This window comes from Triplophysa rosa, linkage group LG1 (assembly GCF_024868665.1).
Source record: "Triplophysa rosa linkage group LG1, Trosa_1v2, whole genome shotgun sequence".
Lineage (NCBI taxonomy): Eukaryota > Metazoa > Chordata > Actinopteri > Cypriniformes > Nemacheilidae > Triplophysa > Triplophysa rosa.
Window position 1 is genome coordinate 22687955 of NC_079890.1, and position 19201 is coordinate 22707155.

A 19201-nucleotide genomic window follows, 5' to 3' on the forward strand; every position below is an offset into this window, starting at 1 on the left:
GTTATACAAGCTGTACACTCACTACTTTACATTGTAGCAAAGTGTCATTTCTTCAGTGTTGTCACGTGAAAAGATATAATAAAATATTTACTCAAATGTGAGGGGTGTACTCACTTCTGTGAGATTCTGTATATACACAGCTTAATACTTCCCTATCCCCTACGTAGTGCAATATGTGCCATGCACAATAAAAGAAACTGTAAATTGTGTGAACAAGTAGGTGATTTCAGACACAGCTTCAGCATCTTTTGCAATGTCCCATGTGTGAGATTCTAAAGAGCATTTGATTGGACAGGAAATTTGTCTAAAGCTGTTGTTAGCTTTTAGATAACCCTGGGCCACAAGTTGGATTTCATGTGGACTTTAAATATGAGTGTTACAGAATCAAATGTTTGGAAAACCAATAAAAGAATCAATAGTGTTTGGACAGGTTCATTTGAAGACCAATCGATATCCTTCCCTCTCTCTTTTCCTTGCTCTTTTTCATGGCTAAGTAGTACCCCTGTTTTGTCTGAAAACATCTTTGTTCACACAGTTTGTGTACAAAGGATATATTTTGTGATATAAGCTATATCCTGTGTGTGTATGTGTTAAGTGTACATCAGGATAAGAGAGTGTGTTTCTGTCTTTGTTTATTTTTGCTTTTCTATATGCTAACCCTAAAGAGCCTTTCTTATGTCCCTAAAGGGCTTTTCCATGTCTTACGTCAAGGCTTCAGTGCCATGCACCGCTCTGACCTCTGCATAAAAAGCTATAAGGGTGTTGCCAGGTAACAAAATCAAATCGAAGTGTGTAGTACTTTGGAAAACACAGATCATCTGGTGTATCTGATGTGAAAGGGCCTTATTTAACCCTAATCTAAATTTATTCACCAGCCACTACCCTCAGCTATCACAATCTTGTAATCTCGCTTTCTCCAAACCTCTGCTCTTTATTTCACTCTGATTCATGGATTTAAGGGTAACCAGGCAAAGATAAGAGGACTTTAAAAGGTAAAAGAATCAGAGAAGCACATCTGCACAAACACTACAATACTGAGATGCTCCAGGGCTCAAAGTTTGAATGTGTTCACTGATGGTTTAGTTATTGTGTTTATACTGTTTAGATGCTGTGTTGTGGGGAGTCATTCTCACTTTTTACATGTCTCATCTTATTATAGATATTGGATTTATTTTGTGTTGAAACAGTGATACTGTCAGAACTGTATGATTTTCCTGGTGCAACTGCACTGGGTGTGTTTTCCCCAAAACAACAAGAAAATATGTTGTTGTTTAAAAGAGCTTTACAGTTTTTTATAGAAATTACATTTTGAAACATGGTCAGTACTGTCTTAAATGTAATGCAGAGCTGCTGATTGTGGAGCAAGCTGATTTTCTGGTAACTGCTACTTGTTAGATTCATGTTGATTGATGGGATCTGACTGTATCAGAGTGTCTCTTCCTCTAAAGTGAGTCAGAATCAGTACAGGATGAATCTGAGACAGACTAGGCTAGCAGCTATAACTATCACAGAATCACAATGTGATGGCTGATTTTAGGACACGCATGAAACATAATGGTGAGTGTCTGTAGGTGGTTGTGACAGGTCTGGCTCTTGAGGTTACTAGGGCACTTCAGACTGATGTGTGACCGAGAAGCTAAATGAGACATCTGCAGGATGTTGTGGTGTGTTAGCAGGAGGGTGTATGTGTTTCCTTTAGGACAGTGGTTCTCAACCTTTTCATGGTCGCGCCCCCTGTAAACCCATTTAAAGAACTGGCGCCCTCCCATACTGTACATTGAAGATAGATAAGATAATGTGTAAAATATCTTAGATATAGTTTATATATTTATATATACAGTCATGGCCAAAATTGTTGGCACCCCTGAAATTTTTCCAGAAAATCAAGTATTTCTCACAGAAAAGTATTGCATTAACACATGTTTTGCTATACACATGTTTATTCCCTTTGTGTGTATTGGAACAAAACAAAAAAATGGAGGGAAAAAAGCAAATTTGACATAATATCACACAAAACTCCAAAAATGGGCTGGACAAAATTATTGGCACCCTTAACTTAATATTTGGTTGCACACCCTTTGGAAAAAATAACTGAAATCAATCGCTTCCTATAACCATCAATAAACTTCTTACACCTCTCACCCGGAATTTTGGACCACTCTTCCTTTGCAAACTGCTCCAGGTCTCTCATATTGGAAGGGCGCCTTTTCCCAACAGCAATTTTAAGATCTCTCCACAGGTGTTCAATGGGATTTAGATCTGGACTCATTGCTGGCCACTTCAGAACTCTCCAGCGCTTTGTTGCCATCCATTTCTGGGTGCTTTTTGAAGTATGTTTGGGGTCATTGTCCTGCTGGAAGACCAACGATCTCGGACGCAAACCCAGCTTTCTGACACTGGGCCCTACATTGCGACCCAAAATCCTTTGGTAATCCTCAGATTTCATGATGCCTTGCACACAGTCAAGGCACCCAGTGCCAGAGGCAGCAAAACAACCCCAAAACATCTTTGAACCTCCACCATATTTGACTGTAGGTACTGTGTTCTTTTCTTTGTAGGCCTCATTCCGTTTTCGGTAAACAGTAGAATGATGTGCTTTACCAAAAAGCTCTATCTTGGTCTCATCTGTCCACAAGACGTTTTCCCAGAAGGATTTTGGCTTACTCAAGTACATTTTGGCAAACTGTAATCTTGCTTTTTTATGTCTCTGTGTCAGCAGTGGGGTCCTCCTGGGTCTCCTGCCATAGCGTTTCATTTCATTTAAATGTCGACGGATAGTTCGCGCTGACACTAATGCACCCTGAGCCTGCAGGACAGCTTGAATTTCTTTGGAACTTGTTTGGGGCTGCTTATCCACCATCCGGACTATCCTGCGTTGCAACCTTTCATCAATTTTTCTCTTCCGTCCACGTCCAGGGAGATTAGCTACAGTGCCATGGGTTGCAAACTTCTTGATAATGTTGCGCACTGTGGACAAAGGAACATCTAGATCTCTGGAGATGGACTTGTAACCTTGAGATTGTTGATATTTTTCCACAATTTTGGTTCTCAGGTCCTCAGACAGTTCTCTTCTCCTCTTTCTGTTGTCCATGCTTAGTGTGGCACACACAGACACACAATGCAAAGACTAAGTCAACTTCTCTCCTTTTTATCTGCTTTCAGGTGTGATTTTTATATTGCCCACACCTGTTACTTGCCCCAGGTGAGTTTAAAGGAGCATCACATGCTTGAAACAATCTTATTTATCCACAATTTTGAAAGGGTGCCAATAATTTTGTCCAGCCCATTTTTGCAGTTTTGTGTGACATTATGACAAATTTGCCTTTTTCCTCCTTTTTTTTGTTTTGATCCAATACACACAAAGGGAATAAACATGTGTATAGCAAAACATGTGTTAATGCAATACTTTTCTGTGAGAAATACTTGATTTTCTGGAAAAATTTCAGGGGTGCCAACAATTTTGGCCATGACTGTATATATATATATACATATATAAGAAGCAAAAAATACCTGTATATGACAGATTGATCAGATTATAAATGTAACATACTCTGCTGATAAAAACAAAAGAAACCATCACAGAAATGTATGGTTTCCATTAAAATACCATTGTGAACCATTAGCTTTTTGCATTAAAACCATTACAAATTTGTAGTGTTTTGGAAATTATTCCAAAAGGATTAATCTGCCAGATCATGAGAACGGTGCGCGTTCACGCCACTCCCTTCACGCGCACTCTGAACTCATCGGGAGAGAGAGACTTGCGCTTATTCTGAAATTACAGTCTGAAAGACAAACATACTTATATGATCTACCTGTTTCTTAAGATGGTGTAGAGGTAATTGCTGGTGCTTCCAGAGTGAACATTTGCATACTTTGTAGATATTATCCTTTTTTGCGCAACCTAAAATTGCACTGCGCAGGACCTACAAAGAGTCTGCGCAGCCACGCACGCACGCACGCAGCTTCAGACAGAACATTGCCTTCCGTCAATTGGCAATTGCGTTCCTCCGTGCATTTGCGATCGAGTTCCAAAGGTTGGGGTTTCGGGGAATCGTCACGCACCACCTGTAGTACCTCTGCACCACCTGTAGTACCTCTGCACCCCCTGGTTGCGGACGTGGAGACTCGGACACGTTGGATTCTCTGTTTGTGTTTGTGTCAGAGTTTTCAAACGGTGTTGTACATACTTACATGTGTTACATTTAACATTTTATGCATTTGGCAGATGCTTCTATCCAAAGCGACTTACATTGCATTATATTATACATTCGTTTCTAAGTATGGGCAATCCCTGGGATTTAACCCATGACCTAGCCGTTGCTAGTGCCATGCTCTAACCACTGAGCCACAGGAAAGCACTTAAAGCACGCGGTTTCTGCCCATCTCATATTAATCTTGAGTACCTATAGAGTAGTAATGCATACTTTGTATCTTTGAAGAGTATTTAGTTTGATCACATTTATAAAAGATAGATACAGCTGTACGATTATTTCCAAAAGCATACAGCGTGTGTGGGGGGAGGGGTAGGCTGAACTAAAGCACGTGAGCACCCATTGCCAACAAAACACAGACATCAGTTTCACTCACCGCATGTGGTTCACGTCCGGCATCTTTTAGCGGTGGGACGGCTCCATATATCAGTTTCAAACGATCTCCAAATCCAGCGTTATGTCCACCGTTTATATAACATTCATCACCCAAATGCAGTGAACAAACAAACACCTGAACTTCGCGAACGTATGCTCTCTCTCTCTCCTGCACACAAGTGAAAGTGATGTCTGCGCATGCTCCTTCTCCTACTCTCCTTGCTGCCGTGTGGGCATGCTGTGTGCTTTTCCGGGAGAATTGTCCAATAAGGGACTAAGAAAAATTGTTACAACCTTCCGAAACCTGTACGATCGCTGGGGGAGTGTATCGAGCACAGAAATATACTACGTTATACTCCCAACTAGTTTTTTGCCATTTTGACCATGTTAAGCATGAGAAGACAGCACGTTTAACATTGTAAAGAAGTCAGAATGCATGACACACCGTTGCACCACCCCTTTAAGTCCTTCTATTCTTTTACACAACTTCCACACACTGTGTCTTGCTGTATACTATTTTTTTAAGGGATAGTCAAAATTATCATTCCAGTGACTTTCCAGTGCGACTTTGTTCTGCAGAACACAAAAGATATTTTGAAGAATGTTGTTAACCAAACATTGACCCCCATCGACGTCTATTGTATAGAGGCAAAACCACTGAAACATTTCGCAAAATATATATTTTTGTGTTTAACAGAAGAAAGTCAGACATGTTTTGATTGACATGAGGTTGAATACATTTTTGGATGAAAAATAAATAAGTATAGCTACACTATATGGACAAAAGTATTAAACATTTTATCTATTGCAGTACTTCCAGCCAAAACAAATATTAATGCTACACCATACAATACCATATTAAAGAATTTAGTTTCCATCATTTTTGCAACAGGGCCTTTATCTATTCTGTAATGACTGTACAAGCGATGACGCAAAGCCTGCAAGTCATAGAAAAGGTGTTCAGCTGGGTTCAGGTCTGGGCTTTATGCAGACCAGTCAAGTACTTTCACACTATTTTTTTTGGAACTTTGTGAACAGGGACATTGTCATGTTGGAATAGAAAAGGACCCTGCCCAAACTGTTGCTATAAAATGAAACACAGAATATTAATATTTATACCACAGGGCTGTTGAATGCTTCAATCTGATTGGTTGACAAACGTTCTATGGGTACACATTAACTTTAAGTAAATGCACACCTATGAAGGTGTTCCAGGTCTGCTGACCGCATTATAGTTCCATATCACTTCGCCAAGTTTAAAGGGGTGATATGACAGGGCTAAAACGAATATTATTGTTTGTTTCAGATGTAATGCAAACACGATTTAAGGTTCAAAAACGCTGTATTTTCCACATACCCTGCATGTTTGTATCTCCTCTTTGCCCCCCTTCTCTGAAACACGCAGATTTTTTACCAAGCTCATAGCAAGCGAGGCGTGCTATGATTGGCCAGTTAACCAGTGCGTAAGTGATTGGTCGAATACTGCAAGCGTGTGACGGAAATGTAACGCCTCTTACCATATTTGGAACATCAGGTTCCAAAGCAATTGTACTGACAGGTACACCCACCTTACTTGCGTATACATTTGGGTGGTCTTGGTCAAATCATACCACGAACTGACGTAGATTTGTGGGGGTGTGGTTACACGAGGCGTTTCAGGCAGGTCTGGGTGAGCATTCGCTTTTAGATAGAATGCATCTTTTGTTCCGAGTCCGACATTTTCATTTTTGCAATTTTAAGTGTCTAATACATGCATGGGCAACTAACAACAAACCAAAGACACAGAAAAACACGTATTCACGCCATATGACCCCTTTAAACAACAGAAAGGTTATAGCAGTGGTTCTCAACCCTGGCCCGTGAGATCCATTTTCCTGCTGAGTTTAGCCCCAGCTCTGATAAAACACACCTGAAGCTAATCAGCGGCTTCAGTAACAGACGCGTTCAACTTAATATAGGGCTGCGCAAATTTCTTGGCGTATCGCATTAAAGTACCGCGACAGCTGTTCAGATGCACTATTGGATGCATACGGATCAGTCGGCACTTGAATCGCTCTCGCGGTACTTTAATGACATACTGTACACCGACAGATTAGCGCAGCATCGCATTAAATTTAATGCATCTGTTCCTAAAGACGCTGATTAGCTTGTTCAGGTGTGTTTCATGAGAGCTGGGGCTAAATACGCCCTTTTCACATGACGTCACGCATCTTCCGTTCTGCCGCGAAGCAGTGTATCGTTACTTCCGCTAGCACTCCAGTTCATAAGGTGGCGGTAATGCCTTTATAGGCTGGTTTGCCAACCGCCAGTAAAACTCAAGAAGAAGAAGCTACTTCCGCTATAGCGCCTTAGAGTTTACCAAGTCCCTTGCACATCTGCCACAAATACGGCTAGATGATGTACAACGTCTTGCAGACAAATTTTTGCTAACGACAAGATCAAAGCTGGAGAAAGGATACAAATTCTTCATTGAACAGTACCTGTTTGATTATGAAGGTAAGTGTTTTGTTTTGTTTTCTTTTTGTGTTAGCGAAGGTGCTAGGATAAGTACTTGAATACGTGTTCTGTCAGTTTTTTTACCACTGTTGTTAAATTCCAGCGCGACTGCAAAACGGAAGTTCTTCTTGTTTGTTGCAAGACGGATGTTATGATACACTGCTTTGCGAAAAGGTGGAAGTTAAGTGACGTCATTGTGAAAAGGGCCTATTCGGCAGGAAAATGGATGTTGCGGGCCAAAGTTGAGAACCACTGGCTTATAGGGTGTTTCTCAAACGCAAGGACGTCATCAAGTGCCGCCGAAGGACATCTCAAACAGAAGTATGCTTGGAAGGAAGCTTTTGCTTTGTGTCCTTCGTTCAGGCTGTTTTGCAGGGGCACTCACTTAATCCTTGGTGTTTCGAGTCAGATCCGTGGGCGTGGCTTGTTGGTTTTGACTAAATCTTTGGTGTTTCAAGTCTTACGAAACCTTTACCCTAACCCACACCCTAACCCTAACCTTACTCTAACTATCTAAACTACCTATGATTGTTAAAATTGACGAAAAAACACGTTTGGGTGATGACGTCTGACTCGAAACACCAAGGATTTAGTGAGTGCCGTTTTGCAGGATACAACAACTGTATCCTTCGCTGCCTGAAATCACCCACAATCCTTTGCACACGTTCCCAAAGAACATAGCGAGAATCCAGTCAGCACTTTCTTCACATAATTTTTATGTAATAAAAGACAAAAAAAATGCAGAAAATGAGTAATTAAATATGTATAATGATTTATATTATTAAAATGAAAAGTTGTATCTGTTAATATTATTTATTATTTATATATCACGACTGAAAATAAAATGAACAATAGGAGATGCTCTCTCTATAATTTTATTTATTTTTCTGTGGTCACACATGACTTCTCTCTTTAAGGTAACCGTGGAGGCGGAGACAGTAATTTTCTTATTCTAGCGTTTAATGTCGAAGAGGACTCCAAACATCTACCTTTAGAAGGACTGCTCTAGGCAGGATGCAGCCTCACTAGTATGTGTCCTTGCGTTGAGAAACACCTATAGTGTAGCCTACAGGACACCACCTTACACAGCACCCTGCTCTTGGTCTGGCGTTTATAATATCAAACTTTATTATTAATATTATTAATGGAAACGTGTGCAGTTTCGTTTCAATAAACAAAGCATTTCAAAAACAAGAAATACATATACTGAAATCGAATAAATAAAATAACTAAATAGAAAAACAAAATGCATTAATAAACACTGATAGCCTACTGGTTCGTTTTCCTCTTCAAGCTGCTTATAACTGATAACAAATATATTTTGATAGACCTACTCTTTAAAAAGTTTGAGTGATTTTTTTTACTGCTGAAGATAGAAACAATACGAGGAACAAATAATTTATTATCACTGGCTTTTCTGTCACATTACCGCAAACACGCAGGTGTGCGTGCGCGATCTCTCGCTCTCTCTCTCACTCACTAACACACTCACACACGCACACACACACACATGTCTGGTTTACTATCCCCGTGGGGACAGTCCATAGGCGTAATGAGTTGTATACTGTACAAACTGTATATTCTATCCCCTAAACCTAAAGATCATAGAACACTTTTTGCATTTTTAGATTTTTAAAAAATATTGTTCTGTACAATTTATTAGCTTTTTTGCCCCTGGGGACCTCAATTTTGGTCCCCACGGTGACACGAGTCCCCATGTGTTGGTGTGCATTCAGGTTTAGGTCCCCACCGGGATATACAAACATGAACACACACACACACACGTCTGGTTTACTATCTACGTGGGGACAGTCCATAGGCATAATGTTTTTTATACTGTATAAACTGTATATTTTATCCCCTACCCCTAAACCTAAAGATCATAGAAAACCTTTTGCATTTTTAGATTTTAAAAAAATATTGTTCTGTACAATTTATAAGCTTTTGTGCCCATGAGGACCTCAATTTTGGTCCCCACGGTGACACGAGTCCCCATGTGTTGGTGTGCATTCAGGTTTAGGTCCCCACCGGGATATACAAACATGAACACCAAATGCCAAATGCGGCCCGCCAATCATCTTTTCCCGGCCCGCCTTAACATTTCAAATAAGTGGAGAGACTTTAAGAACGGTACTTGTACAGATCAATTGACTCGCTTTATAAGACGCTTATTTAACGTCACAAGGGGCAGGGATTACTGTTGTGTTGAATGTATTTGCGTTTTTTACTTTTATTGATTTAACTTTAATTAATTCAACCAAATATCTTCATAAATATCTTCTTGAAAAAACAATGCCACCCACATCTCGATGTACTGGAGGACTGTGGGTAAGTAAATTAGTAGCAATTTTTGGGTAAAGTAACGCATTAAGGAATATAAACTACAAGACAATATCCCTTTTAATTTAATATCATGAAAAGGCACAAATACTGAATGCAAAATTTGTGTGCATGTTTTAATCATGACCTATTAAGTAACAGCAACAAAAACAGTATAAAAGGAACAAAACGCAATAAATAACAGAAGAAATGAGAATATGGTAAAAAACTGGCCCGCATCCTATTTATACTTTTGGAATCTGGCCCTCAAAGAAAAGTAGTTGAAGACCCCTGCCGTAGGGTTTACCCTCAGTAGGCATACAGTAGGCATATCATTAAACCAGAACAGTAAGTTTCAGTGATTTATTTGTGTATCCTAGTTTCATCACTGTTGATGTTACTGTTTAGATTTAATAGTTAAAGCACATAACGTTTTTAGGAGTACTTGTCAATAGAGACTGTGAATATAATCTGTAAATGTATCTTTTTGTGTTCAGGGTCGCTAAAATGAATATGGAATTATATCTTTAATGGGTGAGACCCCCTTCAAGCAGGCCCAAAACTCTACTATAGAAAACGTTACTGGCCTCTGTTTTGGTCAGCCCTGCTGTGTGGCAATATCTAATGCAATACATATTACACGTTGCTTTGCTGCCATCTACTGGAGAACAGGTATACACGCTGGCAGAACAGGGACGTTCCTTTTCATAAAGTAAACACGAACAAAAAAGTACATTTTAATTAAATTAGTGTGTGATAATAATTAAAAACATTTCTGATTTGTCAAGTATTGTCTATCACAATCAAGGTGTATTACACCTGTAATGCCAGTCGCTGACCAGCAGATGCCTTCCTTTCCCAATATCTACAGTACAATAATCATTCTGCTCACTGTAGTTGGAGGAGATTGGCTGATTGGATGACATGTAAAGAGATTAGACTGTCAGTGGGTTTGACTGACAGCTGGCCTTAGGTGGTAGCTATGATGATTGTCAGGTAATGATTTGCTCTGACACCCGACATCAGTGGCGACAGTTGCCATGGGAAACGGTAAGTGATTTGTAAGACAGCACAATCAGTTCCCATACAGCATTTAAATATACTAACAGACTTTGCTTGTGTTCCCTGTTTACATGGTGGTGACTCACACTCTCCCCTTTTCTTCCTACTCCTCCACTGGAGCTCTAAATATCTCCTTGTCTGGTTTATGAAATGCTAATCTCTGCCATAACCTGATTTAAAAATCATCAAAACACTTTTCACTTTTTATTGAGTAGCGTTACATTAGCAGCCACTATGCATGGCTCTGGGCAGCGCCTTTTACCTTATAAGGCAGAGGCAGATGCATCATCCGTCAGCTCTTTGATGAAGCATCTGCATAAAACAGACCGTGTTTGTGCATGTGCACATGCATATAGACATAGGCAGGGTGAGTAAGTGTCTGTGTGGGTTCAGGTGTGGGGGAAGGAAGTGTACAGTGTGTGAGAGCGTGTGCGGGTGTTCACATTCTGTTTTTTGGTAAACGGCTTCTTGCTTTCTTTTGCACTTAGTATAAGCCGCACCGACCAATTAGAGAATGGCCTCGGACAGCTTGTATGTACAGCTTAATGTAAAATAAAATGCATTTAAAAAAGTCTATTAAAGGGATAGTTCACCCAAAAATGAAAATTCTGTCATCATTACTTACCATCGATTGTTCCAAACCTCTTTAAATTTCTTTGTTCTTCTAAACACAAAAGAAGATATTTGAAAGAATGTCAGTAACCAAACAGATCTCATCCCCCATTGACTCCCATAGTATTTATTTTCCCTACTATGGCAGTAATTGCTGGATTAGTTTGCTTACTGGCGTTAGTCAAAATAAATTCGTTTGTGTTTAGCAAAACAAAGAAATTTATACAGGTTTGGAACAACCTGAGGGTGAGTAAATGATGACAGAATTTTCATTCAACTATCCCTTTAATGTGACTTGACCTTTCCTATGAATCTACCTTTGTCAAAAGTTTTCATTGGTGTATGTGTCAAGGTCTTTAATGAGAAATGAATCACTGAGTGGGCCTTTGGAACTTGTGTGTGTTTTTGGAAACAGAAACAGAAATTCTGTGCGGTTGTTTGTATGTTTGCGTGCCGGTGTGTTAGATGCAGTAAATGACTTCATGTGAAATAGAGCTATCAGTCATCATAGGACAAAAAAGCTGTTGCGGTCCAACCACACGGGGAGCGTTCACACACACAGACGCACACTGCTTGAGGCATCACACCCTGAACAAAGTGACAGTTGCCACATCTCTGTCACATCAGAGTTAAGAGACCAGCACACACTCTCATGTACATCCTTTCTCCCACAAACACATGCCCATGTGCACACTCGGATACATATTCAACTGGCTAGAGGATGTTTGTGGTTGGTGTCCTCTCCATAGGAGATTAGGTTTATGTGTAAAATAGTAACCTTGCCTGGAGTGGTTGGAAGGGTAATGCCAGAGAATATTAGTTTGCTAAAACTGACAGTTTGACTCTGACAGGTGGTGTGTGTGTGTGTGTGTGTACTTTATTTGTTTGACATTGTTCCAGCTTCACTGCCTACTAAATGTGTTGCAAAATAAGTTAAATATCTGGAAAAGTGAAAAAAAGTGCTCTGTGGGATTTTTATAACATTACTGTATTTGTTTGAGCATCTTGACTAATCCAACACAGCAACATTGACTCAGCCAGTGGTGTAAGGTTTGAAGTAACATTAGTTTGTCCAACGAATGGCAAAGAGGCAAGTGTTTGGAGAACCTGTTTGAAACCAGTTTGAAAATGTGATATTTGTGATCACATTTTGTGTTGTAACTTGTAACCAGTGCAAAAAATACAGTGATAGTTGACCCAAAAATATAATTTTACTCACCCTCTTGTTATTTCAGACCTGTATGACTTTCTTTTTTCTGCAGAACACAAAAGAAGATATTTTGAAGAATGTTGTTAATTTGCTTCCATTCACTTGCATTGTTTTTGTGTCCATACAGTAGAAGTGAATGGGTGTCAGTGCTGTTCGGTTAACAACATTCTTCAGAATATCTTCTGTAGTGTTCTGCGAAAAAAATAAAGACACACAGATTTGAAATGACAAGAGGTTGAGTAAATGATGACAGAATTTTCTTTTTTGGGTGAACACTATCACTTTAGATGAAATTCAATGGCTGCGTAATGCTGTAATATATCCGTATAGTGTTTGATAAGGATGGACTCTAAACTAATAAAATGTTACAAGCACTTCATTTAAATATACATTTTATAATATATAAATTATACAATAGTAGATTAATTTATGTTTACACTTATACTGTATGTTTTTATTAACAGAACACATAATATTGCTTATCTTAAACATAATTAGTCATCATATACAAACAAGGTGTCTGCGTCAGAGGAAGCATGCTTCAGTAAAATAATCGTAGAGTCTGTGATCTCTCTCTCTCTCTCTCCCGCTCTCTTTTTGACCCTCCCACTGCATGCTCACTCTTCCCCTTCCTCAGTCAACCATCTCTCTCGTCTTTATCCCTCTCTCTCTCTCTCTCTCTCTCTCTCTCTCTCTTTCTCTCTCTCTCTCTCTCTCTCTCACCAACTAAAAGTTATCTGTGAAGGAAAAGAGAAGACGTCTGGATGATTTTTACTCCATCAGGTTGTATGTTTATCTGACTGTTCTCTCCTGTGAGGTGTTGTTGATCTTGTGAGTTGTTTGACATCAGTAAAGTGCAGTGCTGTTTCCTTCTGACTCTCTGATTTGAGCTAACAGCGCGCGTGTAAGAGTGAGACATCTGAGGTTGTATTAGATGAGTCTGGTGTTTCTCAGCTCCGACAGGCAAAACAACTTTAGCTTATAGTGAGTTACAGTGACTTTAATCACATTACTGTCTGTCTAATTCTGTCATCAACTGTTGCAGGAGTTTAACAGCATTGTGTAGCACTGTTTTGTAGGGTTTGTGTTGTGTTATATTAAGTATATAAAAGGGTTGTGGGTAGTGTTATGAAGCCAGTGCTGGAATCCGTATCAGATGTGTTTGAAAGAGAAGTGATGAATTTGCAGGCTGCTGTTATTAACAAAACTCTCTTCCTTGCACTGACAGTGGAACTCTTAAAGTAGAGCACTGTCAGTACACGTGTGCTTGTGTTTTTGTGTTAACAGCACACCTTGGTTTAATAGAGGCAAGCAAATGATTAAGCTGCGGTGTTTATGGGCCACTGACTGAGTGTGTTTGTGTGAGACAGAAAGACAGTGGGTCTCTTTCACTAAGCATGCATACGCAGAAATCTGTGCGTGAAACCTGCGCAAAAACGTTTTCATGAACAAATCATGATTCACTAAAACTTTCGGACTAAAATTTATTCTAAATAAAAGAAAAAAGATAGCACACGTACACAAAATTAACCAGTCTCTCTCTCTGTCTCTCTTTCCCCCTCTCTCTCTCTCTCTCTCTCTCTTAAGACAAAATGTAAAAATGTATGTTTCATCTTAGGATAATAGTTAAATACTTTAATAAATAATATATATAATTACGCTTAGATGTATATTTAATTTTTAAATGATTTCATCATATACAGTGAAAGAGTAAGAAAAGCTGCGTTAGGGCCTGATCAGATAGAACGCTTCTTTTGCTGATAGACGCGCCACTTTTGAATTGTTTTCAGTTGGCAGGGAGAGTTTTGCGCGCTGTTTATGCGCACTGGTGTGTATCAAAATCCTACTCCCCGTGAGATTACGACTCCCCTGTTTTCCTCTACAAAGGTTAGGGTTAGGATTAGGTGTGGAGGCGGGATTTAGAGATAGGGACCGATCACGAAGCAGCATCCTAAATGAATGAACCAATCAGAAGTAGGGGAGTCGTAATCTCATGGGGAGTCGAATTTCGGTACGACACCGGTCGTCTCACGTTCTTGTCGCCTGCTGCGCCTCGCATTTTTGACCGCATCGCATTTTCATTAACTGACCGTTAATGCCACGAATGTATGATTATACACACATATATTCTTATATATGACTATATAGACAGTTATTTGATACTTTAAAAAAATATGCAGATTAAATGAATGAGATAAACAGTGGGGTTTTATTTTAAATATGTAAAATAATTGTATTAAACGTGATAAATAAGCATGCCTGCAAATAAATGTGATGGTTGTTTTGTTCTCTTTATTTTAAACTAATACAATAAACGTGACAAACAAAATGAAAATAAATTTGAGTATTTTATAAAACAATCCACAAAGCCACACAGGTGTAATATAAACTAATCGCTGTGTTTATGACGAACGCCTGCGACAGTACTGTGAGACGCAGGCTATATACGTCTCATTTTCATTCACTCGTTTTCATTCACTTCTTCCCCATATAGTGGACTCAAGTGTCATTCGCTATATAGGGAATAGTGAAGGAGTGAACGATGGAGTGCTTTCAGACACAGCATTTGACTTAAGTGACGACTGGTGGTAAAAGAAAGGTTAGGCGGAAAGCCCTGATATGGAGATGGACTGGGTGTGTTTTATGCAAATGACTAACTCGTGCACATGGCCGCTCATTTAGAATACTAAAAAATTCATAAAAATTAGGACAAAGTTAAGAACAAATTCATGTGCGTACTCGCGTGTTGTGAATTAGTTCGTGAGAAGTTCAAATGTGCGAAAAATCTACGCAATTATTAGTGAATGAGACCCAATGATTTCAACCATGCTGACAGAGAAAACATCAGATATTTTTATATAGTACACTTGCTTTTCAATGCAGTCTAGAATATTTTCTGAAAAAATGGATAGGACTTGTCTAAAGTAGACATTTTGATTACAACTTTATGCCTTTGTAACATGTTGATACATTACTGCATATTCTACTGTTTATGTGACCATGACCGCATATTCTATATTAAAGCACCAATTTGCTGACCTACTTGGCAACATGTAGTTAGGCTAACTAACTTTGCAAAAAATATGTTTTGTAACATTTTTTATTATTATTAATAGCAATACATGTTACATTTAAAATATTTCTGTATGCATATGCTGTGCATTATGAGGGTTTCTAGGCATTCTTAAAGTCCGTTTTAGGCACAACCGTCAGTACACAGAGCTGGGCATTCACCGGTGGAAAGTTCTCCTAATGAAGTCTAGGAAATGAGAGCACACTAAATTAATGCACCACGGAGTGAGAACATGGGAAGAAATGAGAGCGAATCAGAAGCACGCACTGTGTTAGGAATGAGACAAATAATATGACAGCAACATTCGGCTGCTGCTGCCTGCTGAGTGTACAATAACACAAAATATGAAAGACATGCCACCTGTGCTCGGTTTTGGCAGAAGTAAAGGAAGTGAATTCAGTGCGATTTTAGTTTCTTTTGTAGTGTTTATTATAATCATTTGTATTTTGTAGTATGTGTACAGTATGGCAGACTACAGTAAACTCTGTAAGGAATGACTGACAAGTTGTTAACAATTTATTCACTCATAATTTAGTAAAGTGGCTATAATACGTAATGGAGTGGCTGTTGGGTGCGTATTGATTTTGCATTGTTCAGTTGTCTACACTGTTACAGTATGTTATTATAAAAAAGATCAATTATAAATCGCTGAGTGATTGCTTTACACTTACTGTTATGCAGAATCTCTTCGCACACTGACTTTATTTGAACACTGACTGGCTTTGTCAGAGCTGAAGGTGAAACTGTAGGTTGTTCGAAACTACTGTGTGGACTGTAAGTGTGCCTAAAAGCTGTGTGTGCACTGCAGAATGAGCTAGTATCTGTGCTATAAACACTTTGGGTTAACTTGGCATATGACACATTTTAAATACGAAACCAGCTTTACTTGTACCTTCACATCTCTAACACTTCAAAACGTCCCTCTTACAGAAACTCACTGAAATGCTACAATAAAACAGGCAGGGGGTGAAAGGCCAAGGACGTATGTGCTTAGAAAACGATTTTTTATTCCTCACCTTTCCTGATATGCTGTCACAAAGTGTCACGAAGAGAAGACTCGGGTCGTATTTGCTCACATTCAGTTGTGCCCTGCAGTGATGGCAACTGTCAAGGTAACAGAAGAGGTCACATCTGACTCATCCACTCAGAAATTGAATTTCAATGAAGGTAGTTACACCAGAAATCACAAAGGGATTTCAACAGGGACACAGCAGGCCTTAAGCCCGCACGTGGGGTTATTATTATACTGTTTACACTTCACAGATGTGAACTGTGATGTGGAGACAGAGGCAAGGTCAGTGCTTCACATGTTTTAAAAGCTCGCAACAAAAAGAATACAGTCCATGCACCAAAAAAACTGTTTGCTATAGATGAGCGATTGTTTGAAACCTACCACAGCTAAAAACCAACAACCATTAAAAAAAAGAAAAAAGTGTTAGTTTCATTAGTAGGGCTGTAGTCAAGTCCACCATTGTCGAGTCCAAGACCAGGACTAGTCGAGACCGAGTCAAGTCCGAGTCCAAAGAGGTTCGAGTCCAAGTCAAGTCCAAGTCCAGAGAGGTTCGAGTCCAAGTCAAGACCGAGTCCAATTGAGACAGTCAAGACAGAGACAGAAAAAAATCATGACTACAAGACCACATACTTAACTATTGAGGAGTTATGTGATATGCAAGAGACAGCATATCTTCTATTCTAAGATAATCATTTTCATTATTGTTTGTAATGATCAAAAAGCAGATAAAATAAGGTCATTTTATTTTTACTATATAGGTATAGCACTAAAGTCACAAAGCCGAAGTGTAACTGTTTATTACTTTTTAAGGAACTTTTTTATCAGCCCTCCTAACAGCAAGGTTGTGCAGCAATGAACACTTGTTCACGCGTGCGTGTGTGTGCGCCTGCCCGTGCGTGTGCACGTGCGTGTGCACGTGCGTGTTCCATACAGGAGCCGCTAGAAAGAGCAGAGGCTCCACGGCTCGTTTATAAGCACGTCGGTGCCCATCCTTAAATAACATGTTCATTACAATGACAATAAAAATACGATCAATCTTATCTTTAAGCCCTACTTTCCAAACTTTCTAAAATACTCAAATGCAATGCTAACTCTGAAACATGGCATTAACTTACCTCTCTTTGTGATGCCTTTGCAGGTGTCTTACGAAATTGGATGTTGTCCCACATGTTTCGGGGAAAGTTTTGGTGCAAAAAGTTTCCTTTTAAGCGCACTGTCGATACATTTATTATGGTTTGTAAAACCAATCTGTATTCTGCCGCTGCTCGCTGACATCGTGCCTGATGAATGATTGATGCTGGTTCGCGCCGTGGACGAATCGTTCATTCGAACTGGTTCTTTCTTTTTAGTGAACCGGTCGAACCAGTTCAGCTGAATCGTTCCCGTTTAGCGTCTCCCGTAAACACTTAATATTATCCACAAATTAATTCAGTTATTCACTTTCTGGCGTGCATGACAGTCCCGCAGACTTGAACCATTTATGAGCACGCACAGCTCTCGTTCTAGAGTCGAGAGTCGGCAACAGTTTTCGGATCACTAGTTTTCGGATCACAAGAATATTGCTCTATCAATGTTTTGTTTTGAAGGAGAAAATAAAACATATATCGCTGGACTCGGACGAGACCGACTATAACATTTGCAAGACCAACGACCAAGTCCGAGACAAGTCCGAGTTCAAATACCAACGAGTCTAAGACAAGTCCGAGACCATAAAAAAACGTCCCGAGACCGGACTCGAGTACTACAGCACTATTCATTAGTGTTAGGCTCTTGTTACTGGCTTTACTTTATCCTTGCATGTGTCTGTGGTGTGTGTCCATCAATCATCTTCACTTTATGTTGTCCTTTAACCAAGGCCTTTTCTTTAGGTGTCATATCATCTAAGGTTTTTGTGTGTATAACAAGTTATGACCGTCACTTTACAAATAATGCAACATTAGCACAGCTATTAGCATAGTTGATCTGTTTCACGCTGTGTGTGAATGTGAAACACAGAGGCATGTTATATGCTATAACTGCCTCTGTGCTCTCATGTAAATATTTACACAAGAAGAAATGACTCTGTCCCTCTCTCCCTCTCTCTTCAACTGTTTCTCTTCCTGATGTCTGTGGTGAACTGTGGCTTGCTGGTTATGATAAGCCAAAACAGGGTCTAGGTCAGGTTTTCGATGGAAAAGCAGATCGGCACATCATGTTGACATTTAAGAGTTAATCTAAAATGAAAATTATGTTCTCATTTACTCAGCATCATGTTATTTGAAACCTCTTTGTCTTTTTTTAAAGCCTAGAGATATTTCATACGCAAAGCTATAATAAGCTTTAGAACTTGTTATAATGCATAAGTCGAATGGACTACACCTGATAAACCTCTGTTTCTGTGTTTCAGTTTCAGTCTCTTATGCTTCAAAAAGTTACAAGCACCCGTTTATGCCAACACTACATCGCTAACCGACTCGCATATAAAATACTGTGCACACTTTCCGTGTGTACTGAGAGTCATATAGGAACTCATTTACATTTAGTCATTTAGCAGAGGCTTTTATCCAAAGTGACTTACAAATGAGGTAAACAATAGAAGCGATTGGAACAACATAAGGACAACAAAAAGCGTAAGTGCAGGTTTTTCCTGCATAGAGAAATTGGAGGCGGCCGCCTCCGTCAAATGTCGTGCCGCCTCAGACTCTTGCCAAAATTATGTCGGGTGTCTTCACAAGAAATGCTGCGAGCATTTAACAGACTGTCATTTGTAACTGCGGTTGCAGCATTACGCCACAGTTATGAGTTATCAGCACAGAGTTGCAGAACAAGTGCTAGCTGTGTTTCACGGC

At 39.5% G+C, this 19201-nt stretch overlaps 1 protein-coding gene across 18 annotated transcripts in view; it reads left to right on the plus strand.

Moving 5' to 3' along the window:
* The window catches only part of dgkza (diacylglycerol kinase, zeta a), a 116076-nt gene that overhangs the window by 46031 nt on the left and 50844 nt on the right, over positions 1 to 19201 (plus strand). For 4 of the 18 annotated variants that reach the window (XM_057346862.1, XM_057346875.1, XM_057346869.1 and 1 more), the window contains exon 1: positions 12934 to 13071. The exons of 6 other annotated variants lie outside the window; for them this stretch is intronic. The gene's annotated coding sequence lies outside the window, so the exon portion shown is untranslated. Of the gene's footprint in view, positions 1 to 12932; positions 13072 to 19201 lie in introns of those variants that run through there. 8 more of the 18 variants (XM_057346903.1, XM_057346914.1, XM_057346897.1 and 5 more) reach the window with 4 other exon arrangements.